The sequence below is a fragment of the Cupressus sempervirens genome, chromosome 8 (assembly GCF_028749045.1).
Source record: "Cupressus sempervirens isolate cs-2001-9-10 chromosome 8, ASM2874904v1, whole genome shotgun sequence".
Taxonomy (NCBI): domain Eukaryota; kingdom Viridiplantae; phylum Streptophyta; class Pinopsida; order Cupressales; family Cupressaceae; genus Cupressus; species Cupressus sempervirens.
Window position 1 is genome coordinate 459,498,969 of NC_143125.1, and position 21,118 is coordinate 459,520,086.

Sequence of the window (21,118 nt, forward strand, 5' to 3'; positions counted from 1 at the left end):
AAAGTACAACATGCTAAATTAAAATGGAAAATTTCTAGAAGAATAGTCATATTAAGAGACTTCCAGGGCCCTTTCATCCCTAGCTTAGATAGAGAGATTCTTGATCCATTCATGGCCAATCTAGGAAATATTAAATCATTAAAAAATATATACCCAAAAAGATTCTCTAAATAATCTGGCCATAAACATCCTTAAATTAGAAGGGTTCTAAAAAATGCTAATAGATTATCCATTAAAATGGTAGCCCACTTATTGTTGGAAGTAGACCGTTCAACTTAAAGTCATTCTATTAATATTAATGAGATAGAGCGTTGGAGATGAAAATTAATCATGAATGAGTTAAACATGATTATCTAAAATCACTTTTGAAACTTACTACACAAAGCAAACCACAACTTCAAGGGAGACTAAAAAGACTTTAACCATTAAAAGAAATTAACCAATGGCTACCTAGATAGGCCAACTTCTTGCTTGGGGTAAGAATGAGAATATTCATCCAAAATATAATTAAAAAATAATCATTTCTACATCCATGAAATCTGTAAAGGCCATAGACGACCAAAAATCAACCAAGTTATTGTTACAATTCATATTTAAATTATGCAAATTCCAGAATTCCACTTATGGAAGTATCAAATTTTAATAATTCCTAATAATGATTGAAATAAATTCTTACTTTTTAATCAAGAAATATGAAGACAAAATCAATAAGTAACATTCAGCCTACACTATATAAAATCTAAACAATAGTCTAAACGACCAATAATACATAAAATGAAAGTTTGTAAAAGTATGCAGAGTTGTCCATCTCAAATAGACTATGGGTTGAAGCTTAATAAAAAATATACTAAGCTAGTATTTAATACCTCCATAAACATGCACATACTATTTAGGAATGTCAGTTCCATTCAAAATGAATACTACTTATCAATGCATCAAAAAATATAAATGAGAGTCAAAGAGTAATATTTTAAACAAAGCCTGACATCGATAACTGTTTTAAGCTTTGTTGTAATGTTCCTACTAAGGAGCATATCGAAACCAAGAGACAACAAAAAGAACTTAAAAAAGCACCCATTCCCTAAAAGCTCCTTGAAGGTCTTCTATGGCAACTCTTAGGGCTCTCTCATGTAGAATCCCTTCTTCTTTAGAGTAGTGCTCTAGCCAGTCCAGGTCAGTGGGGTCAAAGATGGAGAAAAAGTAGAGGAGAAACCTAATGTTTCTTAGATAGACTTCCCTATCTTCCCAAAAGCTCATCAGGTCCTTAGTAAAGATAATAGGGTAAGTAGAATAGGTTTTACCCTAATATAAAGTAGATTATAGTTAGCTACAAGAGGAATGATGAGATCTCCTTTGAAGTTAATAAGGATAGTGTTGAGATCTCCCAATAAGTTGTTGTCAAATAATTCATGACATAGACTTTTTATAAGATCATTATCAACAAAAAAAATGACATACTACTGCTATGAACATGGAAACTATGTTTGCATTAGAGTAGAACCATTTAGGACAATTAATATACTTGGCACCTAAGCATTGTAGAATAACTCTCCAAATAACCGTATTCCTAATAGAGACAAACTACATGATTATCTCAATCTTTATATCCTTTTCGAAAGTCATGAGCCTAACATGAGAGGTAAGCTTAATTGAAGTATCCATAATTTACAAATGCAAACAAATTCACCAAAATTCCTTAATAAATAGTTATGGGCAAAGTTTCCTAATTTACCACTTATATCAGGTGATTAAGTGCATTTAAGATCCACACAAGGAGTAAATTGATGCATACACAGAAGGTGCTTGCCACCTTGTGTAAGAAATAAATGATCATTCACTAGAAATACATCCAAGATTAAAATATGTAAAAAAAGACAAATAATAAAAGAGAGGCTAAAAATATGGATCCCAAAAATCCCTTAATAAAAGCTACTAAAAATACCTAAAGTGCTGAATATAATAAATGTAAAGTCATATTAAATTTTATAGATATGAAGATATTATCCTAAAGATTCCATTTATCTTACTAGTCTCATATTCTTGAAATATCTAGTAAAATAAGACATAATTGGTAATATGGGGTTAGAATATGAAGATCACTCATGAAGTCAGTCCTTCCTAGAAGGTCTTCTAACCAAATGCTTTAAGAAACATTGGTCTTATTTGAACCACCATCTCCTTCATTTTCCAATTGATTAGCCATACTGTTCCCATCTCTATAGATATGGTTCATAGTAATTTTCTTAAAAGACAAAAGGAACTCTAATGCTTTAGATAACAGAGATTCCAATTTCTAGTTAGGCATGAGGCCCTTTCATAGGGCATTAATGTTTATGGCTGAGTCATCTTTAATTTTAATGTTTTGAAATTTTCATAATGAACAAAGCCAAAGGCCCCTCACCAAGGCTTTTACCTCTCCCTCATTGTTGGAAGAAAATCCTATGAATTTATAACTTCTGATTAGAATATCACCCTTGGGATCTCTAAAACAATATCCCATACTAACAACACTTGACCTCCCCTAGAAGTTTCATCCAAGTTTATTTTTACCCAGCCTTCTTGGGGAGAGGTTTATACACATTTATCCCTTTTATTTTTTTCCTTTCCTTTCCCTATGAAATGGGAAAGTTTTAGTCCCAACCACCCGTGTTGCATATTATCATCCCACTAAGTCATGGCTTTGTGGGATCCTCTGTTGTTGCATATCTTACTATTAATAGCTTCAATAATCAAAGTTTCCATTTTTATAATAAGTTGTTGATAGTTCATCTTCATATCTCTAAAGATTATTATATTCCTTCTCTTCTATAATTCCTATAGGATTATGTAAGGAGAAGTAATCCATAAACCCTTAAAATTTCTCTCTTAATGCAAGATGGACCAAGATAAGAAAAGAGATTGTATAGAATTAGGTAGAGCTGATTTCTAATACATATTTTTGAACAACCACTTCTAGCATTGGCTAGCATAGTCATAATTGACTAATAAATGGTTGGGATACTCCTCCTCCTTTTCACAAAGTGGATAGTGAGGGGGCCTTCATAGCCCATTCTTATGAATTTATTAGTAGTTGGGATTTTTTCTTGAAGGGTGAGCTATGAGAAGACCCAAACTTAGGGAGGCAAAGGGCATCCCAACACAAGATCTAAGGTAGCTCTAATTTAGGGATATTTCTACATTCCATCAAACAATTGTACCCTTTTGTTACTATATATTTCCCTATTTTGGACCCATCCCAAATTAGTTTATCTTCTCTATATGTTAAGGCTAAGGTTCTAGTTTTAAGAAAGGACAACAAAAGATTTTTATCAGATTGTGGGGCCTTAAGGTTGTAGAAGGATTTCCAATGACAACCCTTTGGTGAAGATTTGTCTATGGCCACATAGTTTCTTAGGAAAGGGCCCCAAGTTTCTTCCAAGACCTCTCAGAGTAAAAGAAAGTTACCTAACTTATTAATAATAGGGTATACCTCCCAAGAACTAGTCCAAAATCTTACCTTCTCCCCATTTCATACTTTCCATGTAATTCTTTCTAAGATGATAGATCTACATTTGAGCATGAAATTCCAAATGCTTGATCCCATCAATTTGTTTTTAAAAATCTAAAGATAGTTAGGGGATCCAATGGATCAAAATACTTATTGTTAAGGATTGTGGCCCATTTTAGATGAAGGTTTCTAAACATTCCCCATAATAATTTAGCCCCAAGGGTTGAAGCTTGATCTTTTATGTTTCTTATCCCAAAACCTCCATTATCCTTAGGCCTACAAACCTTATCCCAAGCCAATAATGAAAATTTCTTTTTGAAATTAGAGCCTTTTCATAGGAAATCTTTGAGAAGTTTATTTCAAGAATCTCTATTCTGAATAGGCAGGTTGGTTCTTTAGAGATGATATATAGGTATGCTTGCTAACATTATTTTAGAAAAGTGAGTCTTCGCACCAGAGAAATCCATATACCTTTCCATGATTGAATTATTCTCTTGATCTTACTAATTAAATTAACCCATCTAGTTGATTTTTTTCTCCTTTTTTCTAGCTAGAACCCAAGGTATTTACAAGGAAAGGTGCTGATGGTTTGAATTTTCACCTAGCAAAAAAAATGAAAAATCTTGTGAAAATGTGGTAGAATTTGCACAATTTTCTTAGGGTTTCTAAAAACCCTATCATCGCTCATAAAAACCCTAGGTCTATAGTCATGTCATAAATTTTGTTGAAAATATTCATAAGTTGACATGTAATAGGGATACATTAAAAAGCATGTTCATATGTTTATATCCCTAATTATTTTGGCCCTTTATCTCTTTTGTTTCCATGCTCTTCTTAATATCTTAAGTTGCAACCTTGCAAAAAGCTCTCAGGTGCAACTTCATTGCTTTTTAACTACTAACCTTGTTCAAGTGTGTAAAGGAGTGAAATTGTTATCTTTCGGTCTGCATGACTTCACAATAGTTAAATCAAACTGTGAGGCTCAAGTTATGAGGAAGTGAAAAGAGAAAGTTCACATGGTCATAGACAATATCTAGTTGGAGGCTTTCATGGTTGTGAGACAATGAAAAGCATAAACGTGTCATAAAAGGCCTATGTGGTGAAGCCAAAATTGAGATGAATAGATCAGAGTGTGACATGTGGAAAGAAGTCTAAGGCATATGCATGATCACAAGTCAGTGAAGGCCTATGATATTTTAAGCTAAAATGATACAAAGATTGATAATGCAATTAATTTCAAATGGTCAGTGCATGATCATAAGCTTTGATACTAACCCTATGATCCAAGTTGCAATTTTGTGATGAAAGGGAAGAATTTAACAAAATGGCTTGTCACATGCTTGCAAAGAGTTAAATAAAACCTAGGGTTATGGTGTTAGAAATAGATAATACTGAGAGGGGGGGCGGGGGTGGGGGGTGAATCAACATTTTCAATCTTTTTACCCACAACTAAATTTTATGAATTACTTTTCCACATGCATAAGAAAGAGAACCAATAGTGCTAAACAAGATAAAAAACCATACAAGAAGAGAACTCATAACACCATATTTTGTTAACTAAGGGAACCCTGGCCAAGGGAAAAGCTCAATGGTAATGGAATCCATAAGATGATTCACAATATAAAGAATCCAGTTAAGGATATTGACCTTGTTAGGAGTCTATAAAGATGTATAGTGTCTTGAGTCCCTGTTAGGAGACTAGGCCTTGTTAGAAGCCTCAATCCTATTAGGAGTTTCTTCAACCCTGTTAGGAGTTGGTAGATCATATACAAATTCGTGCAAGAAGAGCCCATTGCCATAACATGCAACTATACAATAAGTTTTTTAAGAGAATAGGTATACTACAATGCTGGATCACTTGCTATACTTCACAAATCTTTTGATTGTCAATTCTTCATACAAAGAGTGACTGCACACATATCAATATACATCATATCTCACATAACCTTGCTTTGCATCATAAATCATAACATCACATTCACTTGTCACTTATATTTCACAACATTCACGTTACTTGGCAATTACAGGTTACCCATGTATTTCACAACAACACATTGCACACTAACTTCAAAAATGAAGTTCTTTACTTATACCAAACATATTGGTAAATTCTTCCTTATTTGGATCACATGTCATTCTTAGGGTTCGCTCATCAAGAATTAATAATTAAATAATTATTCAAGTCATTTAACACATTTTGTTGACATTCTCTATTTTGCATTGTATCATCACTGCATCACTATTTCCTTCATAACTTGAACTTGGTTGGTCGTATGGACATGCACACTAATATACATCATCAGTATGATGTTATGCATCTTTGGTTAATAGCACAAGAGAATATTCTAAGGGAATATTCCACTATCATCAAATTAGTCATGCTGCTGTAACACTATCTAATACTTAGACAATTTTCCTTCACGAATAATTATGACTAATCTCCAAAAAAAATATGTTGCCATAAATGACAACCATATAACTTATCTTATTTTATTGATTGGCCATATTGCTAAAAATCTCCCCCCTTTGGCATTGATGGCAATATTTTGGGAAAATTGGCTAAGTCCCAAAGATGCTATCATACCAATCAAAATAAATAACCATAACATAGTAGAAACATTGTATTCATGTTTTGAAAGGTTTACATCCCTTATAACTCCAATTACAAAGTTATCTTGAAGTAAAAATTACTACTATACTTCAAGATGTAACTATCAATTATACTTTTTCCTTTTTTTACCCCCTTGCAATTACAATTTTCCATATTTTTGCCCCTTTGACATTAATGACAAAGGTGCCAAAAAAGAAAAATTTGTCAAAATCTGGTAGCTACATCAAAACTTGGAAAAATAATTATTGAAGTTAGTCTTCAACTGTGCAAGTTGTTTCTTCCAACTATCTTTCAATGCATCAGATATACTAATTAGTGCACATAAGGCATATGCTGCTAACTCTGCTAAATTCAAATCTATAGCCATGAATTTGTCATATGAGGACTTTGTTGCCAAGCATTCCTCCAACTAATTTTCTAGCAATGTTACCTGTGGGGATAAGTGATCTCTCGAAAGAGTGAATCTCTTTAGAACTTTCTCTTTCTCTACTTGAGTTTCCTTTATGCTATCATGAAGTGTCTACATTGTATGCTCAATGGTATCTAACTTCTAATTCTATTTTAGAAAGTTTTTAGTGAGCATCTGAAGCTCAGTTACCTTTTCTTTGATTTGATCATCAAAATTTTGAAGATGGATGTATGCCAAGTTGCACTTAGCATAAGCCTATTTTCCTTCTTCTATACTCTGTCTTAATGCCTTAATGCATACATTCAAAGTTTCTATATCATTCCTTATATTTGTACACATGGTGTTAAGGAGTTTACCATCATGCTCCATTTGCACTTGAATTGTAGCCACATTAGTAAGCTTTGTGAACTCATCATAAAAATTTTTACACAAAATTACTTCGCGCTATTGATTATCTACAAGTGTATCAACAGGGCTTACTGTCTTTTCTATTCTATCCAGAACTAAAGTCAAAGTCTTTTCAATGGACTTGACTGGTTTCTTCTTCTCAAGAAATTTACTCAAGGAAGATATGAGATTTTGTGCTTCATCTTCTTCATCTGACTGAATTGTTGTTACTGTGACCACTACTGCTTGAGTAGGTGGTGTAGAGGGTGTTGCTACTACTGTTGCTAAGGGCACACTTGAAGTAGCTACTTCAATGCTAGATTCAATTTTCTTCGTAGAAGGTGCATCTTCTTCCTTTGGCTCTTGATCTTCTTCTTCATCAGATGAGTTGCTATAATCCACAATATTGCCAACAATTCTGGCACCAAAATCTTTGAATGGATCCTTAGTTCTATCAATTGTCACATTAGTGTTACCTACTTGCATATATTCACTACCAATGGAACTATGTGGTGAATCACTGGAAATTGGTGTTCTAGTTGGTTGCTCAAAATTATGAGGTGGACTACCTACAGTAGGACTTGCTTCCTCTATCTGCACACACTCCTAAGACTCCTTAGGCATAGGGCTTGCCTTCTCTAGCTACATACTCTTTTCTAACATAGGGCTTTCCTTTTCTGGCTATGCACTCTTCTTTGGAATAGTAGACATATATGTGACTATAGCCTTTTGAGTTTCTTCATTTACTTCTTCACAATTTTTTCCTATGAGGAGAATGGATCTCTTTTTATTCCTTAATAGTAGTGCTATTCCTTTCAAAATTTTTGTTAACTCTTCCTCATTATTTATAGTACATAACTTTTTCACCATATTAATTCTTATTTTCTTGTCTTCCTCTATCACTTTGCTTTTTCTATTTCTTAGTCTATTGTATAAATCTTTAGGTATCTTACCTCTTATACTATCAAACCCTTTATCTTTAAGAATCATATTCCTAACTACAAAATTCTCTAGCTATCTTCTATCCATATTATTTTACAAATCATAGTATTTGTTTAATTTCACAAAATTATTGTCATTAATAATTTGCAAGTTGAGATTCTCTACCTTGGGTTTCATGCCTTTTATTCAGCTAAGGTCTTTGCTTCTTGATCAGCTGGCTCTACTAGTCTGTCACTAGTTTCTTCTTTAGATTTAGAAGAACAAATATACAAGGTTCTTCTCTTCTTGCTTGGACCATTTGTAGTCTACTTGACTCTCTTCTTACAAGGGGTTTTGGTCTTTTCAAGCCTTATAGACTTCCTAGGTGATGGTGCTTCCTCCGTCTTCACTACATTCTTTGGAGGTTGCTGCTGTGCAACTACTGCATATGGTATAGTAGATGCTTGCACACTTGTCTAGGAAAGTGTGATCTCTTCAAAAGGGCCAACCACTACACTAGGTGTAGGGGTCAATAGCTTAGATTGACCACTGGCCTTCATTTCCATGGCTATCCCTTTCACCTCATCAAATTCCTTTCTTGTCATTCCTGATTGCTTCAAAATAGAATCAATCACTTTTTCCACCACCTTCTTGGAGTCCTTTATTGTTGACTTGTCTTAATTTATCTCATATTTTCAATATATGTCCTCCATCTAAGACATTCAGAATCAACTTTTGATTGTAGGATTATCTATGCATATCCTTCAATTAATTCCCCACTCATCTCATAACCCATAGGTTCAATAAACTTAACTCAAGGAACTATAGCCTCCATACAAGTGAAATATATTTCAACCATGAAACACAATTCATCCTTGTATTTCTCCACTAGCACATGAGGTATCCTATACCTTTGCTTCATTTCAGCTTGGAAAGATTTCATTATTCTGTCAATATCACTATCTCTGACTATTTTAGGTCTAGCTCTGTATGTACAAGTGATTTTTTGCATTATGCACTCACTTCCATCCCAATTTATGATACCAAGAAGCTTCTTAGTTGCATAGAAGAATATGTGAGTTAGTAGGGATTTAAACCTAAAGATTGTGCTCCTAGACTTCTTGATTCTTGATATATTATCCAAAAATTGTGTTTGGATAATGTCACATAGATTAACGTCTTCACCTTTTACTACCAAGTAAGTTGCATGAAGAAATATTGCAAGGACTAAATCTATCCTAGATCCATGATTGAATTTGTATCCCAAAATTTTGCAAATTAGTCCTCCTTCATCATCTTGAATGCTATTGACCTTCATGTTTCTGCCATCAAAAAATGTGTTGAGATTTGTCTCAACTATCTTGCGCACATTCTTAATGTTCACTAGATTGTGTCCTTCATTGTTTAAATCTGTAACCTTGTGAATTAGGTCATTATCAATACAAATGATAGAATCTCCCAACCATAGAAGATCACCATGTACTCTACTCAAAATTATCCTTGTCCATTCATGATTGTCAAAGTCCATGTAGAACATATGCTTAACTAGGTTAAGTTGCTCTAGGTGTCCATGTTCTAGTTTTAATGACAAATCATTTTTGCACATTTTCTCCAATTCCTTATGAATTTGTGTATCACCTATGCTTTCAATTTTGTAATGAATATAACATCTTATATCCTCGACATGAAAAACATTTTCCAAAACTTTCAAAAATGCTCCAATAGGGTCATCAAGCAAAGAAACAAATGGGTGTTTCTTCAAATTATATCTAGGTCTATTGTTCACATTAAAAACTTCTTGTCTTTCCATTTCCAAAAAATTATTCTCAACAAATTTGGCAAATACCTTAACTTTTCATATTAGGGTTTTTGATGAATTTGTATGTCTATAGTCCTCTTTAACTCTTCAAATCTTGCTTCAATCTTGCACTTAGATTTTGCACAAACAAATGATGTTTGCAAATCAATTCACGTCCTTTAAATATTTTGCAATCTATACTTCACATTAAATGCATATCTACCACTAGTTTAGTATACTATCTCTATATAATAGAGAGGTTTTTCTTCTTATATATCCTTATGCTGATCATATTAAGCAATGCACACTTCACTATAGACTTCTCTCAATGTTTGGTACATACTGTTTATTGTGCAGCCTATGATATTCTAAAATTAGTTATCAATAATTGACACTTTCTTTCACTAAGAATACTTAATTTTGGTAGGAGTCATCACAAATAATAAGTGACTTTACTATCTTGTAAAGTACATCTTCTAGAACTATATGAGAACTTCCTAGTTCCTTTGCCTTTACAAATGATTCCTTTAATTCTTCTATCTACTCCTTCATTTATTTCTTTAAACTATCATTATTTCTTCTCTAATTCTAATTCATGTTTAGGTTTCTTTTATCCATTTTGCAGAACTTTTTTGTGTGTCCAAAGTTATTACATAATTGGCATATAGCTACATTCCTTCTTTGTCCATTTTGCTGGTCATCAAGTGCTCTGCAATTCCTTGTAATGTGTCCAAGATTGTTGCATCTGTAACAAACAATTTATCTTCTTTCTCCACTTTCATTGCTATGAGATCTTCCTCTATTTCCTACATGGTTAGTGTTCCTAAACATTCTACTATTTTCATTATTACTATCATATTTAGGTTTCTTACAATCTACTGCATAATGTCCATATCCATGATAATTATGACAATAAAAATTTGAAATAGGTTTGAAAGATTTACCTTTGCAATTATCTTCAGTGTGTTCAAGTTCATCACACCAGGCATGAGATTCCTTTCTTTTATTGACCTCATCTTGATTAGATTCTTTAGCTTTCTTACAATGAGTAACATTCTCTTTGTCTTTAGATGTATCATCTATTTTTCTTAGGTCCTTCTTGAATTCAAGAGTATCAAGTTCTTTTCTCTCAATATATTTCTTGGCAGATTGTCCAAGTCCAGTCTTCTCATAACTTGGTCTTTGTACAAATATTTTTTCTTCAATCTTTTCATTACCGATATATAATTTCTCAAGTTTCTATTTAGTTTGTACCAAATCACCTTTCACAATAGTGTTGTATTTTTCTAATTTTGCATGTTCTAACTTGAAGGATTCTAGTTTAGATGTTACCTTACTTAACTGGGATTTTACATTTGCATTTTTAGCTTTTATTTCAAAGTTATTTTTTCCTCCATTTTTCTTAAGACTTAGCTTGAGTTCAACTATCTTTAACTCATGTTTTCAGATCTCATTTTCTTTCTTTAAATCTTCAATATCATCATCATCAGTTTGATCACTAGATCTTTTTTTCTTTAGGTTATCTATCTTGTCTTTTAATTCACCAATGTAAGCTTTTGCATCTTTGTATTTGTCTTTAAGGACATCTCTTTCATCAGTTAGGAGATCAATCTGTTCAAGTGCTTCTTCAAGATTCTTCTTCAATTTTTCCATATCCATAGGGATCTTATTCAAGCTGTTAAGCCTATTCTAAATAAGTAGGATCTGATACCAATTGTTAGAAATAGATAATACTGGGGGGGGGGGGGGGGGGGTGTGTGAATCAATATTTTTATTAATTACATTTCTACATGCATAAGAAAGAGAACCAATAGTGCTAAATAAAATAAACAATCATACAAGAAGAGAACTCATAACACCATATTTTTTTAACTAGGGAAACCCTGGCCAAGTGAAAACCTTCATGGGAATGGAACCCACAAAATGATTCACTATATAAAGAATCCAGTTAAGCATATTGACTCTATTAGAAGTCTATGAAGAATGTATAGTGTCTTGAGTCCCTGTTAGGAGACTAGGCCTTGTTAGTAGCCTCAACCCTATTAGGAGTTGGTAGATCATATACAAATGTGTGCAAGAAGAACCCATTGCCCTAACATGCAACTATACAATAAGTTCTTTAAGAGAATAAGTATACATACAATATTGGATCACTTGATGTACTTCACAAATCTTTTGGTTGTCAATTCTTCATAAAAATAGTGACTACACACATATCAATCTGCATCATATCTCACATAACCTTGCTTCACATCATAAATCATAACATCGCATTCACTTATCACTTATATTTCACAACATTTGCATTACTTCGCAATTACTGTTTACCCATGTATTTCACAACATCACATTGCACACTAACTTCACAAATGAAGTTCTTTACTTATACAAAACATATTGGTAAATTCTTCCTTAGTCGGCTCACATATCATTCTTAGAGTCGGCTCATCAAGAATTATTCAAGTTGTTTAACACATTTTGCTGACATGCTATGTTCTGCACTATATCATCATTGCATCACTATTTCCTTCATAACTTGAACTCAGTTGGTCGTACAAACATGTGCATTGGTATACATCATTATTACGACATTATGCATCGCTGGTTAACTACACAAGATAATATTCTAAGGGAAAATTTTGCTATCATCAAATATGTCATGCTGCTGTAACACTATCTAATACTTAGACAATTTTCCTTCATGAATAATCATGACTAATCTGCAAAACAAATATGTTTCCATAAATGACAACCATGTAACTTACCTTATCTAATTGATTGGTCATATTGCCAACATATGGTAGAAAAATAGCGAAAGCTTGTATCACATGCTTGCAAGGGTAAGTGTTGAGTTAAGCAGTCAAGTTATGAAGGTGCGATAATAATTAGAATGGAGAGCAAGCACAAGTTCATAGGTTAGTGTGGTCAATAAAGTAATATAGCTGCGAGGTTGTGAAAAGTTGACATGGAGATAGGTCTAGCTAGTTAGAAGGTGACATGTGGCTCTCATTGGGTAATCAACTTAAAATCTAACTAAGGTGGTGGAGAACACTAGTTTTATGGCTCAACATTGAATAAGAAAGAGAGATGACCATAAAATATATCTTTTTGTGACCATGGATATCCATCTACTCTCCAGAGCATTCATATCTACTTCTTTTGTCACTTTTAAGGTGAATTTGTGTGCAACAAATCTGATTTTCTTTCAAGGTTCTCCATCATTCTGATGAGATATTTTTGCAAGCTTTTTGTGCTGTAATTGATGGAGATCTAATTTTCAGTTATAGGAAGAGAGTAGAGAGAAATTCTTCATCTACAAGTGGAAGTTTTTCAAGTGGAAAAATGGTAGTAACATATTTGATCTGGAAATTCTTCTTGTCTATTTATACTCTTCTTCTCTTATTTGTAGGGGTTCTGATTTTTTGTTGACAATCCTTCAACTACTATGAGACCATGGTTGGTTCCATTTCTTAGACATTTTTCACTACTGTGATACCACAAAGATGGTTCTAGTTTGGTGGAAATTTCTTTCATGACAGGGATTCCACCATTCTCTAGCATTTCTCTCATGTAATGAACAATACTTAATGAGAATACAAATAGTTCTAGTTTATTTAGGAGTTTTAGAAGTTGTTTTCATGCATCCTTTATGTATTTGTTTCAAGGAAATGAATAAAAATGCAGCAACAAGTTTATCAATCTGAATCTTGTCTCCTTTTGATGTTGTTTGTAATCTTTTGTGGCTTGTGAACAAAGAGCACAAAGATAATTTGCAATCTATTTTAGGTTGTATATTTGGTATGTTTTACTTATGCTTCAAGGAGTCATGTAAATGCTTGATTTACCATAAAGGGATTGCAGATTTCGTGAAGGGATAGGTTGAGTATGAGATTCAAAAAGATGTAGATGTTTGATTCACAAGGTGAATGGATAGATCTGGAAGTCTTGATACATGAAATGTCTTAGTGATTTCCAAGGATGTATGTTAGTGATTTGTGGAATTGTCCAATAGATAAGACACTGATCAACTATAGGATCAATGTGTTTTTTTGTTCATGTCTAGGTTATGCTAAAATCAATTATAATCAAAATCCTTTTCCCTTTTTGTTTAGGAGCCAAAAGGAGTTGCCCTCACTTATCTTATCTAGTTCATATGTCATGATTCTAGCTATTTCATGTCTATGTTGTTTGCATAAGCATATAATATTTAGGGACTTTTTATCTACTATATAGATTCAATTACATGCTTTGATAGTGGTACCATATGAAGAATCTGAGGTTCACCCACCTAGGTCTTTTAGAGCTTGCAATAGGATGATATGCTTATAGTTGGCCCCTGTGTTTGAATATGGTATGTTGTAGACAAGAATTAACTTCCCCTAGATGTATTCCATTCTCATCATTAGGTTTTTGAAACATGATGTTTTGAAACACCAACAGGCACCAGCTCTGATATTGAGGATTTTCTTGATACTTACTTTTAAAGAGGGGGTGGTGTTAAAAAAGAAGACTTCTAATTTTTCTAGATTGATCTCTTGACCAGATATTGTCATGTAATTATTAAGAATGTTTTTAATGGTTCTGGATTCTAAGATGCTTGCTTCACTATACAACATTGTGTCATCTACAAATTATTGATGGGTACTAGGATCCTACTCCATTGCTAGTTGAATGCCTTTAAGAATATTGTTAAAGCTTGGCTTGTTTGGAATGCTCTTCCTAGGGCTTCAGACATAAGGATAAGCAAGAATAAGGATAGAGGACCCCCCTTGACTTAGTCCTCTTGATGGAGAAAATAAACCTTCTGGGGTTCCATTTACAAGAATCAAGAATCTAGGGGTGGAGATGCATTCAAAGATTAAATTGATCCATAGTATAGAAAATCCATAAGCTTGAAGACATTTGTAGAGAACATACTAGTCTACTTTATCATATGCTTTACTAATATCTAGTTTTAAGAGAATTTGGGTTTCCTGGATATTTTTAGAGAATGCATAATTCTTAAACTATTACCACCCCATCATAAATAGATCTTCTAGGAATAAAACCTATTTGTTCTTTGCTAATGAGAGATGGAAGAATATTTTGAAGCCTTCTTACTAAAGTTTTTGTTAGCAACCTGTGCAATGTATTATAGAGAACTATTGGTCGATTGTCTTTAAAGCTTTCATGATATTTCAATTTAGGTATTAAAGCTAGGAAAGTATGATTAACTTCCCTTAGGAGTCCCCCAAGATTTAAAACTCATTCCAAAGTCTCTATAACTTCTTCTACTAAGAAATACAAAAATTTAAAAAAAAAAACTAGCTAGGAAGCCATCCGACCTAGGAGATTTATCTAGATTCATTTGTTTTATAACCTTTTCTACTTCTTCCTTAGTAAATTTTTCCAAGAGTGCTTTTTTTTTTTCTCTAGGGTGATTAAATTAGGAATGTTATCAAGAAATTATTTCTAACTTGATGTTGAGGAATTATCTCTAAAAAATTTCTCAAAAAAGGTGGAAGCCTTCTCTACCACCTCTGAGGGGTTTTCTAAGATCAATCATGTCTCAATTTGGATCTTGGTAACCTTGTTTGGTGCTATGAGAAGATTTGTACTATTATGATTTTTTTTTTGTGTTCTTCTCTCATTCTTTGAGTCAAGACTCTCTAGATTTTTACCTCCAGTAAACTTCTTCTTTGGCCATAATGTCTTCTAATTTTAGTTTTAGGTTTTTCCACATTTATAAAGGACATCTCTCATCCCTACAACCATTAATTTAGAGTTAACCCATTCTATTTCTACTTCCACTTCCCTTTTTTGATCAAGGATGTTTCCAAATGTAGATTTATTCCATTGAATGAGATAGATCTTAGATTTTTTTAATTTTTGAACTAATTTATAGATTTTGGATCCTAAGACTTTTGATTCCCTCCACTAATTCTCTAGAAGGGATAGAAGACAGGGGTTGGGGAACCACATTTGCTCAAATTCAAATGGATTTCTAATTGGGGGTTCTCCCATAAATATATTAAGGAGAACAAGGAAATGATCTGAGCCTAAGAAAGGTAGGGTTTCAAAATTAAGATAATAAATTTGATTTGGGAAGTTTACCCAGGAGAAGGATCTATCTAATCTTTTTTCTATTTAATTGAAACCTTGCCTTCTATTATTCTAGGTGAGGGAGTTGTCAACTGAGGTGACTTCCAACAAAGAGTTAGAGCTGATCCAATTATTAAAAGCCATAGATGTTTGAGGCAATTTAGACAATCCACCTTTTTTTCTAAGTGCGAGGTGATAACATTAAAATTACCTCCTAGGATATAGAATTGACTAAGGGCTTGAAGATGAGAGCTTAATTCCTACCATACCTTTGTTTTATTAGGAGTTGAGATAGGGCCATACACATTAGATAGTGAAATTTTATTATTATTATTGAGATCCTTAACTTGAACCAATATCTAGTACTTTTCTGTATGAATAAGGGAGATGCTAATATTGTGAGGGTTCCAAATGAAGGCACCTTCAATTGGGATTCCTTATATACATCTAATACCCAATTTCTTGTTAAATTTAAATACTTCTTTTGAGTTCATTTTAGTTTCTTGTATAATAGCAATGTTAGGTTTATATTTATTACGATAACACTTGAGAAGGTGTTGTTTGTTAGGGGCCTAAAGGCCCCTAACATTCTTAGATAATACTAACATATCCCCTTGGGAAGACTCTTCCCCTTCCCTTCTTCAAAGAGACCACTTAATTTTTGTTTCTCTTTAGCTTCTATTTCCTAAGATCTTAGTTCATTCAAGGATTTCCTTCCCCTTTTTAGAAATTCTTTCTAAGATGGGCAAGATTGAGGATGCATCTATTTTGTCAATGCCTCTTAATTTGTCTAATTCTTCCATTTCTACCAGCTCAACATGAAGATCTTCTATAGTGTACCCCTCACCTCCTAGGGTGACCAATTGATCAATTAACACCTAATTTTGATAGTGTAAGCCATTTGTGATAACATCCTCTGTAAAGGTAATAATTATGTCCTCTACCAACCTTTCACAAAATGCATCTTCTTCTTCTCTTCTCAACCTTTCAAGAGAGGATCCCCAACTATTAGAGCATGAGGATCCTTCTTTAGAATGGGATCTATGATACCCATCTACTTGAGTATTATTAATATGATCCCCCATGTTGTCAAGTTATTTCAGAGATTTCTTAGAAATGCTCATAGGGTTCAAAAAATGGGATATTATCTTGATTTTGGATCCCCACATTATTATCCTCTTTCATAGGAAGAGAAGAGAATCTTCCATCATTTTAAGGATCCTCCCCCTTAAAAATAGAGAGTCCTCCCCAAAAAGGGTTTAGAGAAGTATAGCAATCCAAATTAGGACCTTTACATAGGTGAGAAAGAGATAACAAAGATATATTTGGGGCTCCCTCAGAAGATTATTTTCTGTTAAGTGAGGGGATAGTCAAAGAGATATCCCTTGGAGAGAAGCTACTAATCTTTAACCAATATTTTCTAGACAAATTAATCATATAAAAAATGATTTTAGAACTATTATTAGGGCTAGCTAGTAACCATAAAAGATGACCCTCACATGAACCTAAGAAAATTTCTAGATTAAGATGATATATAGACTCATTTGTGATAATTGTTAAGGGTTTAAGAAAGGAATAATTTGCATTGAGGTCAACCAAAATTTTGACATGCACACAGTTATGAATTTTTCTTCTATGCCTCTAAAACCTCCTAGAGAGTCCCCAATTTGTTGTAAAATATTCTCATGGAGGAGCTCTAGCGACAATTTTTTGAAAGAAACCCATTTCATTATTTTTTTGATTATCAAAATTATGAGTATTAAAATTAGGTCTCCAATCTAAAAATGTAACATGACGGCCTTCCAAAAAGAGCAGGGCTTCAATAAGCAATTTATCTCTAAGTTCTTTCATTTTGCAATAAATAAATATTGTATTATTAGAAAGATCGCTAATACTTGCCTAGTCTCTCAACACCGAGATCATTCAAACAAATAATTTAATGGGGATAGGGCTCAAACCACTCCATTAAAAAAAAAAACCCTAAGATTCACATTGTTTCCATTAAATTTTCATGTTTTCATTACTGATGATTAGCATTTGGAGATCCTTATCTTTAGTATGGGTTGTGTTTACCACCAAGGGAATTGACCTATTGTAATTTTGGTTTTGGGGATTGTTCACACAAGGGTCAAAGCTCATGTTAGCCATTGGTTGCAGAAAATATTCAACATTTTTACTGACCATCCTTGCCCTCAATTTACAAAAATATTTCTCATTGCAATCGAGGGGATTTGTGTTGAAACCACTCAAAAATTATTATTTCTAGAAATCCATAAATCTTTTTCCCTTTTTTCACTTGGAACCAAGGTCTAGGTGCAAAAAATATTTTCCTCCATTCTTCTTCTCTGGGAAGGATGCCATATCTAGTTAGTATTATCTTTGTGTTTGGCCATGAAAACAACCCTTGGACCCTCTTTTGAAGAAAGAAAAACCCTATCCAAAGTAATAAATGAGTTTTTAGTGGGAATGGAAGCCTTAATAAAGCCATAAAAGGACTTGGAAACCTATGGAGTAGATGATTCATCTTGAGGAGTCGAAAAGTCATAGGGATAACTACCCTAAGCTATGGAAGATCACCAACAAACTACAAATCTTTTCACTTTTCCTTTCACCATAGTATAATTATACAAGCCTATTTACTTTGAAGCATGCATAATTATTATATAATTTTTTATAGCATGCATTTGTTCATTTTCACATGCATAAATATATTCATTTGTATTTATTCCTTTACATGCATAACTACATTGATTTGCATGTATACCTTTATACATATATTTTAAAACATAACACTTCATAATAAATATATTATTTTTTATTACAATAAAAAGATGAATTCTATGCGAATCTTGAATTCATGTGTGAATCTAAAATCAACAAACTATATGAACCCTATGCTCGTCTAAAACATGATGAATTATGCAAATTCCTATTTTAAAAGACTAAATATGCCATAGAGGAACCTTGGTGAACAAGAAACCCATTAAATGTTCTAGAAACACCTACCAAGAAGGAAAAAATAAAACCTAATCTTATAGAACTCGAGACAAAAAGATATAGATTGAATCAACAAAACAATAATTTTGTTGAAAAACAGATACTTAAAAGTAGAGAGCAAATGAAACAAACAAAAAATGGATGGATCCCAGTAATAAGAAAGAAAAACCATTTCACACATCTAACCAAAGAATATAATCCTAAATCGAGGAAGATCTCTGAAGTGAAACAAATTCCCATTAGAAACTCAAAACCACCCACCCAAATCAACCCTAAATTTACACAAATTTATAGTAACAAATACATTCCCCCTCATCATAGACCGCCTTCCTCATGTTCTAATCCTAACAAAATTTTTAATAAGCCTAAACCCCAAATTTATAATTAATCCAATAGGATAGATTTAGCAAATAACAAAAAATATGATAGCAATGTCCAAAACATTGAAAAAATAATCAACATAAGCAATAAAGTCAGTGAAGAGGGAGGTAGGAAGAATGCCAAGAATGATGAATCTACGCATAGTAGAATGGCCCTATTATGAAATGTTCAAAACTGATCAAATGACATGAAGAATTTTGGGAAGACCAGCTACATATTTCTTCTTTTTCCAATAGATTATGTTATATTATTTGTAAAAATAAATACATTAGAGAATATTTTTTTATCAAATCCATTTTTTCTCTTTAAATTTTACTCTATGAAATTTATCAAATAGGAGCCTAATTTGATTAATCCATAGCAAAAAAATATTCAACCCCAATTTGGATCTCAATGGACTCTATGCACCTTGAAATTAAACATATATAAATTATCAAATGGATTGGATCATCATTAGGAAAAATCATAAGAATAGAAGTATATTTTGAAGCAAACAAAAAATATTAATATTAATCAATCTTAAAATAGGTCACAACAAACTAAAACCTACAAAAATAATAACCAATATATCCATCTATAATCTAATAATTACCAGATTTGAAGGACATATTAAAATAATCATAGAAATAAATAATCTAAAAATACTAAATCTAAATTTTAATTTAAAAGAAATATTACCAATGGTTAACAACATAAGCAACAATCATCAACTTATAGAGAACATAAAATAGAGGATCAAGCATAGAGTAGGAGATATGAGACAAACTGGTATATGGAAGTGGAAAAGAACACATCTGGAGGAAAAAATTAAGACAATAATCGAAATGATGACTTCAACTACATATATGAAAACAAAACTTCACTACTTGAAAAGGAAAATGCTAATGTGAAAGAAGCAAATATAGAAGTTGCAGAAGGCAGAATTCAGTTAAATAAAAAATCCAATCATATAATTTCTCTAGTATCTCAACATAAGGAAAATGATATAAATTGCACTCCAACTAAAGCGACAACAAATCCTCATTTTAAAAATAATTCCTTAGTAGATTTAGAATCCAAAACTTGTAAGGAACCTAACACTTTCTAAAAAAGATCAAAAGAGTCCAAGAAATATTTTAACAAGTTTTGGAAAACTCCACAAGATGGAAAAGACCCATTTGCAAACATGGATAAGGGAATTAATCAGAGTTGGAATTGAATCCCTAAAGAAGTAGAAAATTATATCAGTGAGAATGGGATTGAAACATCAGTGTTAATGAGAAATCCAGAGACTAAGGATATTTGGGAAGAATTTGGAGTTCAAGAGACAGTAAAGAAACAACACCAAAGAAGATTGGAGAATCAACAAGAAATGAAGAAATAAAATAAAAGAAAAAAATGAAACCTAAATGATAAGATAATGAAAGAAATTAGAGAAGAAGAAAGAATTTCTGAAGACAACTCTACTATTTTTTTATAAAGATAATGCAAGGAATAACATAGATTCTTTGGATCTGGAATATAACACGGAAGGAATTAGTGCTCCAAGTTGTGGGAAACCAAACAAAAAATGAGGAAGAAAATATCTAGCAAAATTAAGAGTAGAAATTGGAAAAGTTGAAAACCAAAAAAACACCCATGATATACTAAAATTTGGGAAGGCAAAGAGCCTACTCATGACACAATCAAGTTGACAATTTGAAATGTTAGGGGACTAAATGCCCCTAACACATAAATGCTTTCAAAAAGCATAACTAAACTTTATTTGAATCATAATTAATACTAATACAAGAAACAAAATTAAGTATAACAAAAGGAGAAAAAATAAATAGAATACTTGGACTATGGAAATCTGATATGGTAGAGTCTGAGGGTGCATCATGAGGCATATGAATCATTTGGATCCCATGAAAATAGAATACAATAGAATTATAATAGAGAATAATTGGAGGGGAGGCAAGATTAGGAGTTTTAAAAATGATCTACAATTCAATATTATCAATGTATATGGACCTAACTCAATAATGAACAAGAAAGAGCTATGAAGCAGAATAAGTACTTTTATAA